Below are 23,844 nucleotides of genomic sequence, written 5' to 3' on the forward strand. Positions count from 1 at the left end.
ATTTGATATTTGGTTATGGTGGTGAAAGGAGAAACATGGAAAGACTTTGTTATCAGTCCCTGTAATGTCGCTTCACAAAACCTCAGTCCAAATGTATACTATAGAGTGAGCACTTTGGATATTTAAGTCTATGGGTAAGGAACTTGATACCTGCAGAAGTTGAGACTTCCTATGCTAATACAATAGAAGACATTTACCAATCGAAGAGAACACCTGGGGAAAAAAGAGACAAATTGAAAATTTTAATATGCTTATTGAATTATGACCTAGAAAAAGTTTGTATCCAACTTCCATGTAGGATAAAGACTCTACTTGTAATGAGCCTTGTGTTAATGCAGATTTACCACAAGCACAGTGCCTACTAATTAAAAAGCTCCAAAGTAGTAGGGAGGCAAAGATTGCTTACTGCACTAAAGCTAATGTCCCATCTCTTCCTGAGAGATAAAAACAGAAAGTGCTGGCTTCTATAGTGGGAAAGAGACTGAACCATGAACCAGGAAATGAGTTTGAGCTCTTCTAACCACCACCCTTTTAACACTGGGCAAGTCTTTTGATTTCTCTTGGTATCACCTGTAAAAAGTAGAGGTTAGGGACTTCACTATATAATTCTTATAGTTCTTTTTGGCTCTAAAACTCAATGATTCAATATATTGATTAATATTTTTCTTTCAATGAAGTGCACGTCAGAAAAATTGACAGTAATTTTAAAATAAACACATATAAGCTTCTTATTATGCATATATATAATACAGATATAATGTATGCATATATATAATCTATTGCATTTTATTTTTTATTTGATTTTTCAAGGTTATGATTAATACCTCCAATAAATATAAAAATTAACATAAACGTGAAAGTGCCAATTTTTCCATCAATTAACAAATTCTAGATAATGCCAAAAATTTGCCAAGTACTCATGCTACATATTCCAAAATCCATGCTAATAATACAACACCTTACTAAATTTTAAAGGCAAAATAACATAATAAATAATTATCTTTGTCTCAACTGAGATATAAAATAATGAATTGCGTATCTGAATTTGACTCAAAGGTGAATCAAGCTGAAGGTAAAGAATTACACAGATATCTGTCAAAGGTCCACCCCATCTTGTCTGTGAGCATACTGTGATTTGGGGTTTTTATTTCTCCATGTCATTTAACAGTTCTAATCCCAGCAGAAGGTAAAAATTAATATTTAGAAGCTAGTTTCCCATCATATTCTAATAAGTAACAAAAAAGACTAGTACATCAGTCCTAGGTAATGAGTTTGGGGGATAGCTATCTCATAAAAGCTTATACATTTATTCTGAGCAGTAGTTTGAGAGGTCAGCTTGTCTCTTTCAACTTATAATGAGACTGGCAACTAAACTATCTAAATGGATGACATCTTATCCTATTGTAAATGACCTTGAGGCAAGATTATTCTATTTCTTTTCTTGATAATCCAATATAACAAAAATCTAGCCTTGGCTGGAGCAACGCAAATTTACCCTCCTTCAACAATGAAAGACGTTATTGCCACATGAAAAACAAGATGAGCAAATTTTCCATAGTCCTAAATTTACTACTAGGAAATAACTTTTAAGCTCTTTAAAGGCTGAAGAGATACCGTTTTTATTAAAAATGAAAGCTGAGTATAACTAGGACTATCAGTAATGAAAGCCTTCAGCTTATTCTATATGCTTTTCTTCTTTCTCTTCACTCTAAGAAGCTGGAGACCCGTGCCCCCATGCTGAGCATGGCTATATTTCCTCAAAAGTCTGCTCCCAGTGTTTCCCAAAGTTAGAGTGCCATGCCTCCAAACTGGGCATCCTCCACCTTCTGAGGACACTAACAGTGAAGACATGGCAAATTATTCAACACTGTCATGTTAGTCATTGGCAAATTGATCTACTACTCCCGCCAAAAAGGTTAGCCATTTTATCATAGACAACTTTTAGGTTTCAATTTAAAAGGAAGTATCAATAATGTTTTAAACCAAAAGTATTTTCCACTCCATCAAACCTCTTCATCGCTTTCTTGCTTACTCTCATCACCCAGATTTGAAATACTGAAGGAATTTGAGACTTCCAGTTCTCTCACTTTTCACATTTAATTCCTTGACAAATTCAAAATTCTTCTGACCCAGGGCTTATTTGCTTAAAATAGTTTGCATAATTTTGTAAGTATGTATATTCTCTGGGATCAAGGTGCAAGCATGCAGCAGATTCTCAGAGGAAATCTTAACTAACTCAGTAACTAAATAAATATATAAAACGTTGCATCCACTTTCACTAGTAGTTGCCTAATTCTGTTTTTCCCAGCCATCCATCTCTCATTCCTTCAATTTATAATATACCCACTGAAAAGCAGCCCTTTGGACTGTCTCATCATTTGCTCATTAAAACAAAACAAAAATGAAACCGTGAACCAATAGCATTATTTTTAAAGTCTTGATTAGCAGCAAAAAGGGGACCAGGGTTGTACAATGTATTTTGTGGCTAAAATAAATGCAAGTCTTATTTACCTAGCTGATTAATGTGTGTGTGTATGATGTATGTGTATATATACATATAAAGTTATACAGGATATTTGTGGATCTGTGTTATTTTAAATAAGAGGGCAGGATATGAACTGCTTTCCACAGAGAAAAAGTAAGAGAGTCACTATTCCAGGCTTTCTTGTACCTGGGACAAAGTTTAAGTTATTTCCTCCACCAATCAGAGACTTCTTGGGCTCGATGCCCTAGGAACTCATATGAAAATTAATGATTAAAGAAAGAATTGAACAGAGTATATTTTGACAAGAGTGAAATAAATTCTGGCAAAAATTATAGAAGTGGCAGTAACTGTAGCATACCTGATTTGTAGAGTCATCAATGGCAGCAGTTGAAGAAAAGGCACTATGTATCCAAATTTGGTGGTGTTGGGGGTGCAAACTGTAGTGTCCATAACCAGAGACAGTTGCCATGGTGTTTTCATGGGACCAAATCAACAGTGAAGTCTGAAGTACTGCTTCTGGATATGTAGTTTCATGTCCAATTTTCCAGAACTCTCAGAAATTCTGTGTCATAATATCCTTTTACCAAATTAAATTACCAAATTAATTTTCTACTTATACTACCAAGAGCTGGTTTCTATTGCTAGCAAACAGTACCCTGAATAATGTAGTTACTGCTTAAGAGTATGTACAAGTAAAGAAGGTCTGAATTTCTTCATTTTTAAAGCAAAGAAAAAATTTAAAATACCTTGACATAATACTTTATGATACACAGAAAGTGAAATACTGAAATACTTGACCAGGTTCACTGTCTTTTACAATTAGAATTGAAGATTTAACTACCATGAAAAATAAAAATGGGTGAGAAACCTGAAGAATTAATTTTTTTCACTTGACTGGTGTTTAAATTTATTTTTCCCACTTGAAAAAATTCATTTTAGTTTTTTTTAAATTACCTAATTTTTAAGAGCAGTTTTTGGTTCACAGCAAAATTGAGGAGAAAATGCAGAGATCTCCCATATGCTCTCTGACCCCATAGATAGCCTTCCTATTATTAATATCCCCTACCAGAATATTATATTGACATATCATCATCCGAAGTCCATAGTTTACATTCGGGTTCACTCTTAGTGCTATACATTCCATGGGTTTAGACAAGTGTATATTAACATATATCCACCATCGTAGTACCATACAGAGTATTTTCATTGCCCTAAAAATCCTCTGTGCTCTACCTGTTCATCTTTCTTTCCACCTAATCCCTGGTAACCACTGATCTTTTATTGTCTCTACAGTTTTACCTTTTCCAGAATGTCATGTAGTTGCGCTCATATAATATATTATCTTTTCAGGTTGACTTTTTTCACTTATTAATTTACATTTAAGATTCTTCTATGTCTTTTCATGACTTGAGAGCACATTTCTTTTTGGTGCTGAATAGTATATTGTCTGATGTACCACAGTTTATTTATGCATTCACTTCCTGAGGGACATCTTAGTTGCTTCTAAGTTTTGACAATTTTAAATAAAACTGCTATAACTTCTGTGTGCAGGTTTTTGTCCAGATATAAGTTTTCAACTCCTTTGGGTAAATACCAAGGAGCATGATTACTGAGTTACATTATAAGAATATATTTAGTTTTACAAGAAAGTTGCAAATTGTCTTCTGAAATGACTATACTATTTTGCATCCCCACCAGCAGTGAATAAAAGTTCTTGTTGCCCCATATCCTTGTTACCTTTTGTTGATGTTGTCACTGTTCTGATTTTTGGCCATTGTAATACATGTATAGTGGTATCTCATTGTTTTAACTGGCAATTCTCTAATGACATATGATAGGAAAAATCTTTTCATATGTGTATTTGTTACCAGTATGTCTTCTTTGTTGAGGTTTCTGTTCAGGTATTTTGATCATTTTTTCATTGAGTTATTTATTTTCTTATTGTTGAGTTTTAAAAGTTCTTTATATATTTTAGATAACAGTCTTTTATCAGATATATCTTGTTCAGATATTTTCTTCTAGTGTATGGCTTATCTTCTCATTCTCTTAACATTGTCTTTCATAGAGCAAAAGTTTTTAATTTTAATGAAATCCAGCTTATCAATTATTTCTTTCATGGAAATAATTTGATGTTGAATCTAAAAATCACCGTATCTGAGGTTATTTAGGTTTTCTTCTGTGTATCATCTAGCTTTCTTACAGTTTTGTGTTTTACATTAGGCTTATGGTCCTTTATAAGTTAATTTCTGTGAAGGATGTAAGGTGTGTCTAGATTCTTTTTTTTTTTTTTTTTTGGCATGTGATTGTCCTGTTGTTCAAGCATCATTTGTTGAAAAGACTGACTGTCTTTGCTTTCTCATATGTCTTCGCTCCTTTGTCCAAAATCAGTTGACTGCATTTATGTGAGTCTATTTCTGGGTTCTATATTCTGTTCCATTTATCTGTGTCTTCTTTTTTTTAAATAACTATCACATATCTTTATTACTGTAGCTATATACAAGTCTTGAAGTTGGGTAGTGTCAGTCTTCTGACTTTGTTCTTTTCTTTAAATATTTTGTTGGCTAGTCTTTTGCTTCTCCATATAAACTTTAGAATGAGTTTGTCAATATCCACAAAACAATATTTTGGAATTTTGATAATGGCTGTGTTGCAGCTATAGATCAAATTGGGAAGAACTGATCTCTTTCTAATATTGAGTTTTCCTATCCATGATTATGGAGTGTATTTTCATTTATTTAGATCTTCTTTGATGTCTTTTATCAGAGTTTATAGATCTTGCACATATCTTTTTAGATTTATAATTAAGTTTTCTGGGGGGCATGTAGATGGTAATATGTTTTCAATTTCAAATTCTGTTTACTCTTTCATGACATTTTGTACATTTTCTTTTTTTGGAATATCTAAAATGTTATATGTTCATGTGATACAATATTTTTGAGTCATAACTTTTATAACTGACTTAATATTATAGTCTTAATTTTTCCTTCTTGATGATCCAAAGATATAATTTAGTATAACTCCAGGAGAATAATGTAGAGTTTTTGTTTACCCCTTCAACAAAAATACATAGTATGTCTCCTCTGTGTTCATCACTATGAATTCATATTAAATAATAGATAAGTTATACTCCGTGCCCTCAGGAAAGTTTTCTGCCTAATTGGGAGAACAAAAATAAAAAGCGTTAACATACAGCAGCAAGCTGGCAAAATTGTCTAAAAAAAGATAATGGAAGATGCTTGTATCAGTTGCAGATCTATTCACTATTTTTTTTTTACCAGTTTTTAGTCAGGTTGAAACCAAAACATTTTAGAAATTCATGAAGTATTTCTTAATGGACAAAAAAAAAGAATTTCAGAATTAATAATCAAATTTCTGTGATGATATTTTCTTGAATGAAGTAAAGGATATATGGCTCTTAGCTGGATTTCTTTTATGATCATGATCTCAAGTTCATGCCTGTGAGATGTTGTGATACATAGGCCCTGCTGTTAAAAAGTTAGCATTCTTCCTTAAGATTTTGTTTTACAAAATGACTTTAAAAGAAATCCATCTTCACTTCTCAATTGAGAGAAGGAATTATTTTTATAAATGTTAGTAGCACAAGTAATTAGAAAAGACATCTTTTATGTGAATGTCCACACTGATCACAACCCCACTGAAAATAAAAAGCAATATGGCATAGAGGCAAAAATCTCTTAACAGTAAGCTTTTTTTCGCCAGAAAAGAATGTCATACTCCACCAGTTTCATTCATTTAGCAGTTTTCACCTTCTCCAACTGATTGCCAGATGCCTATGACAGTATTTCTGTGTGTACACATTAAGCAAGATTGTTGTTGTTATGCTTTATTTTTTATTTATGTTAATGAGACAGAATCTATATAGTAGAGAGCAAGAAGTTTTCCATTCTGATGGATAAGTAACATCTGTGGAAATTTTAAACATTCAAAATGTGTCTGTCTTGAGCAGCATGAGCCACCAAATTTTAATGACAGACATACAAATACATTCATCCAGAACTACCTGACTGGATTAAAAATTCCTATCCTATTAAAATAATATGCAATGCTCTCTGTGCAGCTGTAATTGGTATTGATGTGGGAGATGAAGTATCAGTGTAATATTCCACGATTAGTTGTGCAGATCTGTTCAGTCCCCCTTACAAGTGCAGTGCTATGAATAGATTTAGTGAGTTAAATCTCAAAAGCCATTCAGATGGGATTCAAGCATTATTCTTTAATCATTATTAAAACTGAAGTCTATAGTGGGAGGGGGAAGTAGAGAATGAAAGCAATGCTGAACTAATCATACACTTTTTGAAGTCTCTCAGGGAGTCTTAATTTGATAGTTTTTCTCTCCTGATGTGGTCCTGACCCTCCACTCCACTTACCTCCAAAGGCAGAGCTATCAGGGGACTCTGGTCCTCATAGTGCATTTCTTTTCTCTTTGCTTGTTTGTTATTAATTTAAACTGTTATTGATGTGTTGTCTCTTCATTTCAGTCCAGTACTGTGGCACAAGTTGCAACATTTTTATTTTCATTTCAGAAAGCTTCTGCTATTATTTCTGATTGTTGATAACGTATGATAAAGGAAGAATAAGAGAATCATTAGGTTTTCAGTGAACTTACTGCTTGAATTAAAATGCCTAATGACTGCCTGCTCCAATCTAGGGTAACAATACTAGATTTCACAATTTAAAAATATATTTAATTATATTTTAAACCCAATTATATTAAATATACTAATATATTTAATGTAATTTTTAAAATAGGAAGGTATGTTAGACTTCAAATTATCTTTTCTTAAATCAGAATTGCCTAGTTAGAAATAATTTCAAATATCTCATAGAGTATTATTATATAAACTTTGATTAATGAAGGAAATTTTCCATGGTGTAGCACATAAGAATGGCACCTAAGCTCTCCCCATGCATCTGTCTAGGTGAGAACATGCACTTTCACCAGTAATAGTGGTTTCCTCTTAGAAAAATCAAACAGATTTAATCACTTTAAACTGCTGATGTGAATAATTCTAGCCAAAAAGTAGATCTATAAATTCAATTGTCATTTTTGTCTTCTAAAATTGAGCCAATTTGCCACATAATATTGGTTCATGTCTGCATTAAGCTTTACACATACTATCTCATCCCTCAGGTCGCAGCTTACATGGCACTTCCTCTGTACTGGTCTCCCTTTTCATCTTGTCCTGTTTTAAGCACTATAGTTTTGTATGGCTAGAGCAACATTTAATTCTTCTATCGTTTTATTGCAATTACAGTTAGAATCTATTGTCTCACTTATCCATGAGTCTATATGCTCTGCAAGGGCCACCATTATGTTTATCTCATTCAAACTTTATTGGAAGCATCAGCCAGAGTACCTGGCATATGGTAACCCTGTAATAAATATTTTTGCTATCATTTTTGACAAATACAGAAAAAGTCCCAGAGAGATTATGTTAATAACAGGGTCAGGCTCAGCATCTGAAAGCTCCCAGAAGTCAGAACCAGAATCAGAGTCCAGACTTGCTGGAACTAGAACATGTCACTCTTAGCAGATTGCTCTCCCACAACATGATCTCACCCTCTGCACTGGGGACAAAGACTGCATCTTGCAGTCGGCTATAATGCAACACACAATAGAATGTTTTCCTTATTTTAGATGCATTTAATTCTCAGAAAGGATTATTAAGAATTACTTTAAAAATGGCAAAGCTATGATAGTTTGAGAGGAACAATATCAACAAAAAATAATGTTGCCAATGTGACAATTTATACCACCTTTTTTTTTTTAAATAGGCTCTCAAGGTACTTGCAAGCGTGCTTTGAATTTAATTTCCACATAATGTAAGCTCTTCTAGGAGATGAATATTCATCAACAATTAGTATTTCTAAGGATGCATTGCTTGCTGTATTTCTCTTTGTAGTGCACTTTGTTAGAAAAAAAAGAACATTTTCATTTATCATTATTGATTTTGCCCCAAATGTGAATTCTGATGTATTTAAAAGGGCTTTTACCTTGATACCGAAAACATTGCTTTTATCTCCCATAGCAGCCAAAGATCCCCAGCATAGGGCAGATTGCTTTTTATTACTTAAGGGTCTGTAAACAAACTCTCATAGGTATGGCTGATTTTCTTTCAATCCCTGAGACTACTGGAATTAGTCCAAATTCTGAAAGTTTACATCCAAGCCATTTGCTGAAACAATGCCATGTGCATTTTTAAAATGTCTCATTGATTGAAGAGTATACTATTAAACTGTTTTTCACATATTCTGCAGCTGTGCATTCATGATGTTTTGTTTAAGGGGAAAAAAAAGTCTTCTGGGAAATTAATTGGTACAAGTCAGAACTTGTTGGCCATTTTAAGCACTTGTCTATAAGTTGCACTTACTGGATAAGTAGTTCTGTTAACCTCAAACCCTAGCAATTTCAGCATATGAATACCACAAGACACGTGGATTTTCTTATCCTGCAGTACCTACTTGAAAATGAATTAGTGCTGAATTTTGTTTTGCCTAGTAATTAAATGCTAATTGGCTGGCTGCCTTGATGCAGATTCCATCAAGATTCTAATATGACTAATCTGAAAGAGTTAACCCATCCTGTTGATATCCACATTTCTGAGACTCAACTAGAATGCGAATTTTATTTTCTAACTTGCGTTGCATTTCTATAATATACATAATTGAACAAGATTATTTTTTAAATATATTTCACAAGATTTATAATTCTATTCAGAAAGGTCTAACATTATCTTGTATGAGAAAATAGGCCCAGGAATCTTTTTAATTAAAAAAGAGAGAAAAAGGTGAAGAAAAACAAACCCAACTGTCTAAATTACCATCTGGTTAATTCAAGTGAGATTATATTCTTCTGATTCCAAAGTTGAGTTTCTCCTCTATATTATATTAAACATGAATAAATACAATGATATGACTATAATTTTAGCATAAATAACTCTATAATTTTTTTTATGTTGAGAGTTTATTTTAATTTAGTTCAATCCTGTAAGTGCTGGGTATAAGAAAACAAACAATTCATTCATAGATGCTTCTCTCAGAGAGCTTAAAATCTAATTTAGAATACCTGCACCCAATCATGATAAAACAGGCCAACGATGAAAAGTAAAGAGGAAATGTGAAGCTTTCTCTGGTAGCACAAATGAGAAAAACATTACTTCAATTGGAGAAAATTATAAAATGAATCATTGATCCACAGAATGAGTGGATGTCTGATTGCAAAGTAGAAGGAATGCTAAATAATAAACAAATATGAATATAGAAGACTGAAACCCAGAGGAAAAGCATAGTAAGAGCAGCAACATGTCAGGTATATTTGGGGAAAATTTTTATTACCTCATTAGCCTAAACATAAATAAATCAAAGAAATTAGAATATACATGTGGAAATGCCAGCCCTGGCTGAAAAGCCTATCCTTCTTCCTCCTTCTTTACCTAGCAAAACTCTGCTCTTCAGCTCTCATACCTCCAGTGCAGAATCCTCTCCTCTACATCCACATAGCAGAAGCAATAAAAACGAGTAAATTAGTTATCTTTAGATGCATAACAAATTATTCCAAAATTTGGCAATTTAAAACAATAACCTTTGGAATCTTGAAGCAGCATTTCTGGGTAGTTCTGGTTCAGGTTCTCTCACAAGGCTGCAGTTAGCTCTTCACCAGGGCTGTAAGCATCTCAGGCTTGACTGGGGCTGAGAATCCACTTTCAAATTTACTCATATGGTTGTTGGCAGTCCTCAGTTCCTCTCTAGCCATTGGCCAGAGAGTACAGTTCTTTGCCATGTTCACTCTTCATATTCTGCCTGTGTGTCCTCATGAAATGACAGCTGTCTTCCCTCAAAGTGAGTGATCCAAGAGAGAGTGAGCAGAAGTGAGCAAGAGATCACCCAAGATAGAAGCCAAAGTCTTTTATAGTCTAAACCTAGGAGTTACATCCCATCACTTCTGCCATATGCTATTGGTCACTCAGACCAACTGTAGTACAAAATAGGAGGGAGTACACATGGGTGAATATCAGAAGACAAGGATCATTGTAGGATATCATGGAGGCTGGTTACCACTGCAGATTAAGCTGTGTATTCATGTCAAGTGTCCAGAGTCTGAGCTGGGCAGGAAGTTGTGTTCTCACAGAATCAGTTCAGAGCTGCGGAGCTTCCTGGCCTGTTGATTCTGTTGCTTGTGATTCAAAATGCCAATGGTCATTTTAAATCTTTGACCTTCTTAAGAGAAAAAGCATATCATAATACTACCTACAGGCTTCTGGGATCCCAAGACAATTTTATTCTCTCTCAAGGATTTATGTTAAAACTCTGTTTATTGAAGCATTCTTCTTCTACCTAGTTCCAAGGTGGCTTAAAAAAAATGCATCTTACCTCCATATACAGTATATTTTTCTTCATGTATAGTCCACTGACAGGTTTTTAGACCTGTCACACAATATCTGTTTATATTATGTGTTAATCACATAGTGGTTAATGAAAATTTCTGCAAAATACTTTCTAGGAAGCCACCATCTCTTAGGAACCTTACCTTTGAGATCTCTTTTCTCTCCATTGATATCTTAATTTATTTGTTGCTTTTTGCATAGACTTGAGAACCTAAGGTGCTTTCCAAGTATGTTAGGGATCAGATATAAAGTTTTCTTCTCTTCAGAGCTCTTTGGGTGACTTTTTGTTTTCATCTCATTGGTTATTCTACTTCTACCTCCAAACATTGGTATACACATCTAAAAGCATCCTTGTCCCAGCACTCCCTTCCCTTTTCACTTGACCATTCATGGTACCAATTTGCTCCCTTTTTATTTACTGAAATCCTGTGTCTCCCACAATATCTTCCTAGACTAATTGGAACCTATTTACAACCTTAAAGTGTCTCTGATTTTTATGAGCAATACATAAAGTCATCATTTTCTAAGTTTATTAAATCAGTTGATAATATTAAATGGTAAAAAGGTGATACAAAATAACATATATATTATAATGACAAGCATATAGGAACATTATAATTAATATCATACATTATACTGATTTTTAAAACTTGATGTTTTACATTTATATTCTAAAACTATTGTAATAGATTAGTAGATTAGAAATTATTTGACTTTTTTCTATATTCCAAAGTATTGATTATATTAGGTTAATTTTATGATTGAAAATAATACAATAAAGTGCAATTTGAGCAGTATAAATTATATGTTTCTAACCAGTAATTAGATTATGAAATAAATGTATTAGAATACAAGTGATTCACTTTAAATACTTAGGTCAGAACCAGTGTGGTTTATATGAATTAGAAAATGTACTTTGAAAATTTGCTACCTGGTTAGCATTGCCTGCCTTCTTATTTTGAGATATTATTTTAAAAATTAACTAATATGTGTACAAACCTTTATTAGTTTATTAGTTTCCTATTTCCTATTAGTTTCCTATTTTCTATATGACAAATTTCCAGAAACTTAGTATCTTAACACAGATTTATTCTCTTATAGTTCTGGAGGTTAAAAGACTAAAATGAGTATTATGAAGCCAAAATCAAACTATTGGCAGTGTTACATTCTTTCTGGTGGCTCCAGGGAAAAATCCTTTTCCTTATCCTTTCCGCCTTCTCAGGGCCACCTGCATTCCTTGGTTGTGGTCCCTTCCTCTGTCTGTAAAGTACAGCACTCCAACCTCTGACTCCATCATCTCATCTCCTTCTGACTTTGACTTCTTGCCTCCCTCTCACAGAGATACCTGTGGTTCCATTGTGCCCATCTGGAAATTCCAGGATAATCCTTCAGTCTCAATTTAATCACAATAGCAAAGTCCCTTTTGATGTGTAAGATAACACATTTTGAAGATTCTGGAAATTAGAATGTTGCTATTTTCAGGGAGGTATTATTTTATCAACTACAAAACCCTTATTGGATTTTATACAGAATAAAAACTACATAAGTAGCATTTTTTCAAGTTTATTATGTTAAATATAACATCATACCTAGGAAAACACAATGATCTGATCTTGAGAATAAGAGAGATTTTAAAAGACATTGTCAATGGAAACTCAAATTGTTTCTATATAGGATATATTTGAGCATATGTATGTCTATATGGGATATATTTAAGCATAGGTAATTACTCAAGCATCATAGAATCTCTCTCTCTAAATCAAGTCCCTATTCTGTTTTTGTAATCTTGCCTCATTTCTGCTGCCCTTTAAAAAAAATAGAAACAAATTTCCTTTTTACTGTTAAGTATTATTTTAGTAGCTATAGCTGACTTTATGTTTTAATCAGGAATAATGGGGATAGTATTAGCCACTTTGTGATTATAGTATATTGTGATACTTAAAAAGGCATTAAAATATTCCAACTTAACATTTCCACTATAGTTATTTTAAGTATTACCTTAAAGTAATACAAACATAATAACTCATAGTTATTTGTGCAAATGTATTCAATTGATTCAATTACAATAATTATAAACCAGCTAATAAAAAATTATTTGTACTTTAAGAAGGAAATTTCAACTCGTGGTTCTGAAATAGTGATATATTTATGCTAAGATATGGAAAATTTTCACATCAGATTTCGTGATATGCATGAATTATATTTATTCTGGGAAATCAGACAACTTCTAAAGCTTATCTGATTTTCAAAAATTGGTTTAAAGTAATTTCTTAAATGATGACATATTATCATTCAGTGATCCTCGGTTATAAATTCCAACTCCTTTGGAAACTGAATGACATTGTTATTAATGGTGACTGAAAGATCAGCTGAAAACAGATAGAGGCTTTATCCACACAAATAATTAAAGAACTCTGATTAAGGAAAGATTTTACAATAGATTAAAAAGTATACTCTGTTTAAAATCCTGCACAGATTTTCCACAAAGCCGTGATTCTCTACCCTGGCTGCAAAACAAAATCTTCTGGTATTTTTCACAGCTACCATTTCGTGGGCACCAGTAAGATTATCAGAAGTGGAGAGGTTCTTAGAGAACCAGGCTGAGAACCACTGAACTAATAAGCAAATGATGATGGATGAAAACTTGAAACTGTATTGATTAGTCTTCTGTGTTACCAACACTTAGGAATACATGTATATAATTGACTGAGAAAAGAAGATAGTTTTCAGTATTGGTTATAATTTTACAGTTCAGATATGTACATATTCATTGTGTATGTATGTATATTGTATAAATTATACAGCCATATATTTGTATGTATATTATATATACACACTAAAAACTGTCTTTTTACTCTCAGTTAATAATTTTGAATTACCAGTTCTTCAAATTACCTTACATTTTTAGATCTAGGGACATAAAGTCAAATCCAAATCAATTAACAGCAGATACAGCAATTATAATTCCTAAATCCATATTCTGTATTAAAATCACTGATGTCTTAATTTCTGTTAAATGATAAATGTATGAAAGAAATAGATATTTAAAGAACTTTTATCTATTTGTATATGGGTGAAAGGAGTTGACATTAATTGAATAACCACTATTATGTATGTACCAATGATTTTTATAAGTACTGAGGCTAATTTAATCTTTAAAACTATCCTTTGAAGCAGAATTTGATTATGTGTTTTTTTTTTAAGTATATTTAGCTTGACACAATTAATGCATGATCATTATTATTGAAATAATCCATACCGTTTCAGAGAATTCTAAGTTTCCTTCAGACCACACAAGCACACATATTTCCCTGGAAGAAATATAGTATTTGTGTGTTTGGTTTGTTTTGCATGAAAGTCATTATATATATATAGGGTAGTCAGTGATAAGATGATTATAGGAATTATTTCTGGAGACTGCAAAGTCCTGCTGCAGAAGATCTACTGAAAATAGCAATTAAGATAATAAATACGCTTGTAGCCTCAGATATAGATATGGTTTGAAGAATCAACAACCTTCAGTTCCACATGAGGATAAACTAGTCCTTACAGAAACATATGTGTCTTTAGGGGAGGAAACAGAGCAAAAAGACCTTGACAATTTATTTTAGGTCTTCACTTGAGACTGTGAGAAATGGAGAGCAAGAATGACATGAAGCTAAGTCTCCTTAATGTGGCTTCCTTATACAAAACCACATGGCTACTTTTCTAGAAAAAGAGGTTGAGGAAAATACATTATGGGTTACTCAACTATATATATGTGTGTGTGTATACACACACACACACACACACACACACACGTGTGTGTGTGTGTATGTGTATATATACATATATATATGTATTCATCTTTTACTTTTAAAAAATACGTTTTGGATAATTATGTTGGTATATAAGTATCTTCATTTTTTTTTTAATAGTCCATTGTTTTTGTTAAGATTCACACTTTGTGTTGTAGAGCACTATGGTTTTGGCAAGTGTAAAATGGAATGTATTCATTACAGTTTCATACAGAAAAATTTCACCTTCCTAAAAATATCCTGTGCTCCACCTATTCATCCCTTGCCTCCCTTTGAAAACCTGGCTACCACTGACTTTCTTTTTTTTTTCTTTATTTTTATTGAAGTATAGTTGGTTTACAACGTTGTGTTAATTTCTGTTGTACAGCATAGTGATTCAGTTATACATATATATATTCCTTTTCATATTCTTTTTTATTATAGGCAGTATAATGTATCGAATATAGTTCCATGTGCTGTACAGTAGGACCTTGTTGTTTATCTATTTTATATACAGTAGTTAGTATCTACAAATCTCAAACTCCCAATTTATCCCTTTCCCTTTGGTAGTCTTAAGTTTGTTTTGTATGTCTATAAGTCTGTTTCTGCTTTGTAAGTTAGTTCATTTGTCTCTTTATTTTAGATTCCACATATAAATCATATCATATGGTATTTTTTTCTCTTTCTGGCTTATTTCGCTTAGAATGATGACCTCCAGTTCTACATGTGATGTTGCAAATGGCATTATTTTACCTATGGAATAGATGAACGAAAATTTATTTACCCATTCCCATATTGATGTCTGTTAAATGGTTCCAATTTTTGCTATGAATCCCCTACTTGTGAAAACAATACCACAATGAACGTCCTTTTTATGGAAATTGGCGAGTATTTCTAAAAGATAGATACAGAGAAGTAGAATTACTGCATCATAAAATGTGTGTACTTTTGGTCCACAGAGAAAAGGGTGAGTTGCCTTACATAAGACTATCATTTGTACTTACCAATCATTAATGTCTTAGGGTATCCATTTTACCATTTCTTTCCCAAATCTTTATATCATCAAACTTAGATTCTTGGTGCTCTGATGTATGAGAAAATTGTCATCTCACTTTTTATAATTTGCTTATTAGTAAGATTGACATCCTTTTGTATGTTCATTGCCCATTTTTATTTCCCTTTCTGTGAGTTTCCCAGTCGCATCATCTGCCCCTTTTCTATCAGTGTCAATTTTTTCATTACAATTTAAAAAGTTTATAAATTATTATATATATTTTTCTTTCCTTCAGTGACCTGTTTTTTACTTCACTTATGGTATTTTATCTAATAAAGAAATTTTTGATTTTGGTATGGTCCCAAGTGTCATTAGTTTCCTTTAAACCGTTTGTATTTTTATGTCTTGGCTAAACAAGGTCTTCTTTATACCCAAAGTTTCAAATTTATGTATATTATGTAAAAATTATGTATTTTATATATAATATATATATGTCATAAATATCTCTGTCCTTTCTAGTATTTTATTGCTTACCTTCTTTATATTTAAGCTAATAATACATTTGAAAATATTTTATGAATGGTATAAAATAGGAATCGTTTTCTTTTCCTAATATCATTATGCCAATGTTATCTATTGAATGGTCTGTTTTTTCTCCATTCTTATGAAGTATTACATTTATCTTAAATCCGTATATGTGGTTCTGTATGTGAACTCTCTATTCTATTCTATTCATATAGTTATCTGTTCTTGTGACAATACAGTTTTTAAAATGGTATCTTTGGAACATCTTGACATATGATAGGATAATTCCAATTACCTGGTTCTTCTTCAGTAGAGTATTTGTTATTGATTTTTTTCCCCTTCCATATGAATTTAAGATCAATTTATCATCTTTCAACAAAAACCAATTCAAATTTTCTTTGGAACTTAATCTGACTTTGATATTTATTGTCTTCTTGATGATACTGGATCTTCCCTTCTATGAACATAGTATATAACACTATTTATGCAGACCTTAGCTTTATTTTGCCCTTAAATAAATTTGTATCATTAAAAAATTAGATCCTTTTCAAAGGATCATTCCTATGTAATCTACAGTTTGTGTTGTGATAAAGCAATATTTTTTTCATTGTGTAATTATTATTTCTGGAATATTTCTTGACTGAGAAACTAAATAGCCTTATCTGCTCATTCATTTATATCAAGAAGAACTGATTGTGGGCCAAGATGTCATTGTTGCCAATCTTAAAATCCAGACAAGTTTTGTGAGTGTTGATAGAACTCAAGTTCATGTATTTGCCAGTAAATTCTCTTGCACTAATAGATAAGTGTTCAGAAATAATGTTATCCGCAGATATTAATAGTATTATCTCTTCTTCCTTTTTGATCATTCTATCTCATTTATTTTTGTTGATTTGATGTTTTGGCTAGAAGTCTCAGAAAAATATTAAAAACCAAATGCTTTAGTTGGGACTTCTGTCTTTTCCCAGATATCATTGGGAATGCTTTTGTTATATTGCTGTTTTTATCACTAATATTTACTGTAAATTCCTTCTTCAGGCTAAGGAAATTCTCTTCTTTCAAATAATTTAAAAACTTATATTTTTGTAATAATAAAATTTATTGTACCTAGTTTGTGACAGGACAAACTAGCACCAGATCTACATATTAATAAAACATTACAAGGCTCTTAGAAATCAACAATAGTGCTGACAGCTGTAGAAGTTACAAATTATTGTGTACTGAATATATATGATACCATAAATGTTTATATACATCTGTATCTGTAGAATATTCAACAATATTTCAGTAGTCATTCTTATAAATTAGAGAGGTTAAATGTCATGTCCAAATTCACTCAGCTAAATAATGGTGGAGTTAGGACATGAGCTTAAGTATGGGTGATTACATCTACTGTCCCATCTACTGCCACCACACTAGACAGTAATCTGAATAGAATCTGTCTTTATAGTGATCACCAAAGTCTATAGAATTATGATGTGAATGGAAATATTTTAGTTAACATTTAAATTTCAGTGCAGCTGTTTGGAAAATGCTTCTAACAACACTCATACGAGTTAGGACACTTCTGTGTCAGCTGAATCTGGCCCTTGATCTGCTTTTTCCTGTACCCTAAATTTCAAAGAGACATTAAAAGAAAATGTGATAGATTAAAAGTAAGAGGATAGAAAGATATTTCATGCAAATGGAAATGACAGGAAAGCAGGGGTAGCAATAGTCAGACAAAATAGACTTTAAAACAAAGGCCATAAAGAAAGACAAAGGACACTATATAATGATAAAAGGAGCAATACAAGAAGATATTACACTTGTTACAATATGTGCACCCAATATAGAAGCATCTAAAAACAGAAAACAAATATTAACAGACATAAAGGGAGAAATTGATGGGAACAGAGTAATAGTAGGAGACTTTAACACCTCACTAACATCATTGGACAGATCTGCCACACAGAGAATCAATATGACAACAGAGATAATAAATGACATAATAGAACAGTTGGACTTGGTTGATATTTTTAGGACATTACATCCCCAAAATCAGAATATATGTTCTTTTCAAGTGCATATAGAACATTCTCTAGGGTAGACCACATATTCAGATACAAAACAAGCTTCAACAAATTTAAGAATATAGAATTTATTTAAGCATCTTTTCTGACCACAATAGCATTAAACTAGAAACCAACCACAGAAAGAAAAACAAGGAAAAGAAAACTGCATGGAGACAAAACAACATGCTACTAAAAAACCAATGGGTCAAGGATGAACTCAAAGAGGAAAATTTTTAAAATACCTTGAGACAAATGACAATGAAAACATAACCACACAAAATCTTAGGGAAAAATCAATCCAATCAAGAGCTGGTTTTTTGAAAGAGTAAACAAAATCAACAAACCTCTGGCCAGGCTCACCAAGAAGAAAAGAAAGAGGATACAAATAAAGAAAATAAGAAATGAAAGAGGAGGAATTGCAACCAATACCACAGAAATACACACACACACACACACACGAAAGAGAGAGAGAATACTATAAACAACTATATGGTAACAAATTGAACAACCTGGAAGAAATTGATAAGTTTCTAAAAACATGCAGTCCACCAAAGCTGAATTAAGAAGAAATAGATAATCTGAACAGACTGATGACTAGAAGTGAAACAGAAATCAGTAGTCAAAAAAAAAAAAAAAAAAAACAAAACAAAAACCAACTCTCTGCAAACAAAAATCCAAGGACCAGATGGCTTTGCTGGGAAACTCTACCAAACATACAAAGAACTTACACCAGTCCTTTTCAAACCCTTCCAAAAGACTGAAAAGGAGGGAATACTCTCATACTCATTTTATGAAGCCATCATCACCCTGTTACCAAAACCAGACAAAGATACCACCAAAACAGAGAAATACAGGCCAGTATCTTTGATGAATATACATGCAAAAATTCTCAACAAAATACTAGCAAACCGAATCCAGTAACACATAAAAAGATCATATACCATGATCAAGTTGGATTCATCCCAGGGACACAAGTATGGTTCAACATATGCAAATCAACCAACATGATACAACACATCAATAAAAGAAAGGACAAAAAACACATGATAATCTCAATAGATGCAGAAAAAGCATTTGATAAAATACAACATCCATTTGTGATTAAAAAAAATACCCTACTAAAGTGGGTATAAAGGGAACTTACCTCAACATAATAAAAGCTATTTATGACAAATGCACAGCCAGCATACTTCCATACTTCTCAACAGTGAAAAGTTGACAGCCTACCCACTAAAATCTGGAACAAGACAAGGATGCCCATTCTTACCATTTCTATTCAACACAGTATAGGAAGTCCTAGCCATAGCAATAAGACAAAAAAAAAAAAAAAAAGAAATAAAAGGAATTCAAATTGCAAGAGAAGTGGTAAAATTGCCACTATATGCAGATGACATGATACTATATGTAGAAGACCCTAAAGACTCCACACAAAAACCACTAGTGCTGATAAACAAATTCTGCAAGGTAGCAGGATATAAGATTAACATATAGAAATCTGTTGCATTTCTTTACACTAACAATGACATCGCAGAAAAGGAAAGTAAAAAAAAAAAAATCCTTTTTAAAATTGTATCCAAAAAAAAAAAACAAAACACTTGGAAATAAACCTGACCAAGGAGGTGAAAGGCTTATATGCAGAGAACTATAAAATGTTGATCAAGAAAATTAAAGGTGACTTAAAGAAATCAAAGATATTGCATACTCTTGAATTGGAACAATTAATATTGTTAAAATGGCCATACTACCCAAAGCAATCTACAGATTCAGTGTGATCCCTATCTCATTACCCAGAATATTTTTCATAGAACTAGAACAAATAATCCTAAAATTTATATGGAATCACAAAGTACCCAGAACCGCCAAAGCAATACTGAAGAAAAAGAATGAAGCTGGAGAAATAACTCTCCCAGACAATACTACAGAGCTACAGTAATCAAAATAGCATAGTATTAGCACAGAAACAGACATATGGATCAATAGAAGAGAAGAGAGAGCCCAGAAATAAACCCACACATCTGTGGCCAATTAATCTTCAACAAAGGAGGCAAAATTATACAATGGAGGAAAAGACAACCTCTTTGGCAAGTGGTGTTGGGATAGCTGGACAGGCACATATAAATCAATGAAGTTAGAACACTGCCTCATACCATACATAAAAATAAACTCAAAATGGCTCAAAGACTTAAACATAAGACAAGATACTGTAAACCTCCTAGAAGGAAACATTGGTAAAACATTCTTTATCATAAACCTCAGCAGTGTTCTCAAAGGACTGTATACCAAGGCAATAGAGATAAAAGCAAAAATAAACAATTGGGACCTAATTAAACTCATAAGGTTTTTCACAGCAAAGGAAACCACAAACAAAATGAAAAGACAACCTACTGACTGGGAGAAAATATTTACAAACTATGTGAGTGACAAGGGATTTATTTCCAGAATATACAGACAACTCATACAACTCAATAACAAAGAAACAAACAACCCAATCAGAAAATGGTCAGAAGACCTAAAGAGACATACAAATGGCCAACAGGCACTGGAAAAGATGATCAACATTGCTAATTATCAGAGAAATGCAAATCAAAACTACAATGAGGTATCACCTCAGACCAGTCAGAATGGCCATCATTAAAAAATCCACATACAATAAATGCTAGAGGAGGTGTGGAGAAAAGGGAACCTTCCTACACTGTTGGTGGGAATGTAGTTTGTTGCAGCTACTATGGAAAACAGTATAGAGATTCCTTAAAAAACTAAAACTTTGTCTTACCATATAATCCAGCAATCCCACTCATGACCATGTATCTAAAGGAAAGTTTAATTCTAAAAGAAACATGCACCCTAATGTTCATAGTAGCACTGTTCACAGTAGCCAAGACATGGAGACAAGTTAAATGTCTATCAACAGATGACTGGATAAAGGAGATTATATATATATTGTGTATGTATAATCTCCTTTATATATATATTTATATATGTGTATATATATATTATATATATATAATCTCCTTTATCCAGTCATCTGTTGATGACTACACACACACACACATGTATACACACACATATATATACACATATATACACACAGACACATATATATATGTGCACACACACATAATACACAATGGAATACTACTCAGCCATAAAAAAGAATAAAGCACTGCCATTTGCAGCAACATTGATGGATCTGGAGATCGTCATACCAAGTGCAGTAAGCCAGAAAGAGAAAGAAAAATACCGTATTATATCACTTACATGTGGAATCTAAAAAAAAAAAGGATACAAATGAACTTATTTACAAATTAGGAACAGACTCACAGACATAGAAAACAAACTTATGGTTACTGGGCGGAAAAGGGGCAGTGAAGGGATAAATTGGGAGTTTGGGATTTGCAGGCACTAACTACTGTATATAAAATAGATTGACAACAAGGCCTTACTACATAGCACAGGAACTACATTAACTACTTTGTAATAGCCTATAATAAGAAAGAATATGAAAAAGAATACATATATATGTATAACTGAATCAATATGCTGTACATGTGAAATTAATACAACATTGTAAACCAACTATACTTCAAGAAAAAATGAAAAGAAAATGTTTTCTTTATTCTTTCTTTATATTTACATTCTTTACAAAGAAACACATTTCTTCATGTTTATATTAAAATAACAAATGTTTAAAATATTAAAGAAAAGTCAGAGACAGGAACTATATTGCAGACTCAGCCCTGCTGGTATTTAGCATACATTAGTAACTAAATAATTAAGCTAAATTTTGTTTGTATGGTGTGGTTCAACCCATCACTACCATCAGGAAAATAAAATGGAAAACCTCATATTCCTACAGCAGTGACCCAGTACATAAGGAATGACAATCCCTGGTATTTTAGGTATAGGATACATTTATGAGCCACACTATCTTGTTCATTATTCTGAAGTGCAGCTCTTGTTTCATTTTGTTATATCTCCTAAAATTTCCAGAACACTTCTGTAATTCTTTGCTCTTAAAGCTGTCAGAAGAATTGAGAATTGAAAATATTTTTTCCCTAGATTGGTATTTCCTTGCAGATAAAATGTGTTGAGTATATTTTTAAAATGCTACTTGAGAGCTGGAAGTAGAAAATAGTGTAAATTCTGACCTTGAAATTTTTCTGTTTACTTCCTTGCTACTGGATAAAGTACTTAGTTTATTCCATATAGAGTACCCCATCTTGTTTGGTATAATACAGACTCAATCAAAATAGGCTATGTATTAACAATATTGTATTACAGTGTTAACCATTCAGTGTTATAAAAAGGAATACATTGTAATTTCTTAAAAGACCATCTCAAAGTTTTATTAAATATAAAATGCTGTGTGTAATAATTCTAAAATAAAAATGATTTATTTCATTTAAATGTACAAATAATATCTGTACTTAATCTGTAAATGTTAACCACTTTAGGTAAGTTTCTATGCATATTGGAAAAGAAGCCTCAGATTTAAGTATAAGAAATATAGCAGGGTGTGTGGCAAATTCTTAACCCTAATCCTTATGGGCCTACTTTATAAATATCAACTGTTACATGTATAATATTTATTAAAGAAGTCACATAAAGGCCAAAATGACAGTGTTACATATAAAGTAAATTAACTAGAGATCTGACTGATAGATTATAAAGCCAGATGTGTTTTTTATAATTTTATCTATAAAAATAATTTTGAGACAATATTATATACTAGTACAAGTTAGCTTGCAAATAATAATAATGATAGCAGCAATAATAATAAGAGTACAGAGAAGGAGAAGGGTAAGAATAACTCCTATAATACTTACTATGAGATCAGCTTCATTCTGACACTATACATATAATAACTCATTTAAGCTTTCCAACAACCCTATAAAGAATTTAGCCTTATAATTCCTTTTTTGTCAATAACAGAGACTCAGTGAAATTCAAAAATTAGCAAATGGTGGACCCAGACCACCATTCAATCTATCCCAAGAATGTATGACTTTATATGCTATTGATTCAAAGTATAGTGACACTAAAATCAAATTATCATTAGTTTAAAAAAAGATTGACCTCAAGCATATGTTCTACTAGCTTTTTTTGTAATGATGCAAGAAAAGCTGCATTTAATGCACACATTTTCTTGTCCATTGGCAACTATGAAGAGGAGAATTGAGTAGTTTTTAAAGTTTAGTCAATTTAGAAATTTTAAGACCCAATTACAACAATGGACATATACATACCTCTGACAAAGACAAATTATTTTCACTAAATAGCTTCTATACATTTCATCTCATATTCTTTCCCTCTGCATCTGCTTTTCCAAGACAAGGCTTATGGACCACACTGGTTCTTGGTTGCAGCAATAGAATCAAGGCTAGCTAACTAAACATAAAAGGACTTTATTTTCAGAATCTTGGGCGAATCAAAAAGCATTTGGGAAGACTGGAGAACCAGGCTCAGAAAATGAGCAGGAATCAAGGGAAACTGGATGTTCAAATATATAGCCAAGGCATTCTAAAGGAATAGTCCATTTCAAATACCATTACTGGTACACTCCTACACTTAAACACCACCACCACTTCTATGAATGTTCTCACCT

The sequence above is a fragment of the Camelus bactrianus genome, chromosome 3 (assembly GCF_048773025.1).
Source record: "Camelus bactrianus isolate YW-2024 breed Bactrian camel chromosome 3, ASM4877302v1, whole genome shotgun sequence".
Classification (NCBI taxonomy): domain Eukaryota; kingdom Metazoa; phylum Chordata; class Mammalia; order Artiodactyla; family Camelidae; genus Camelus; species Camelus bactrianus.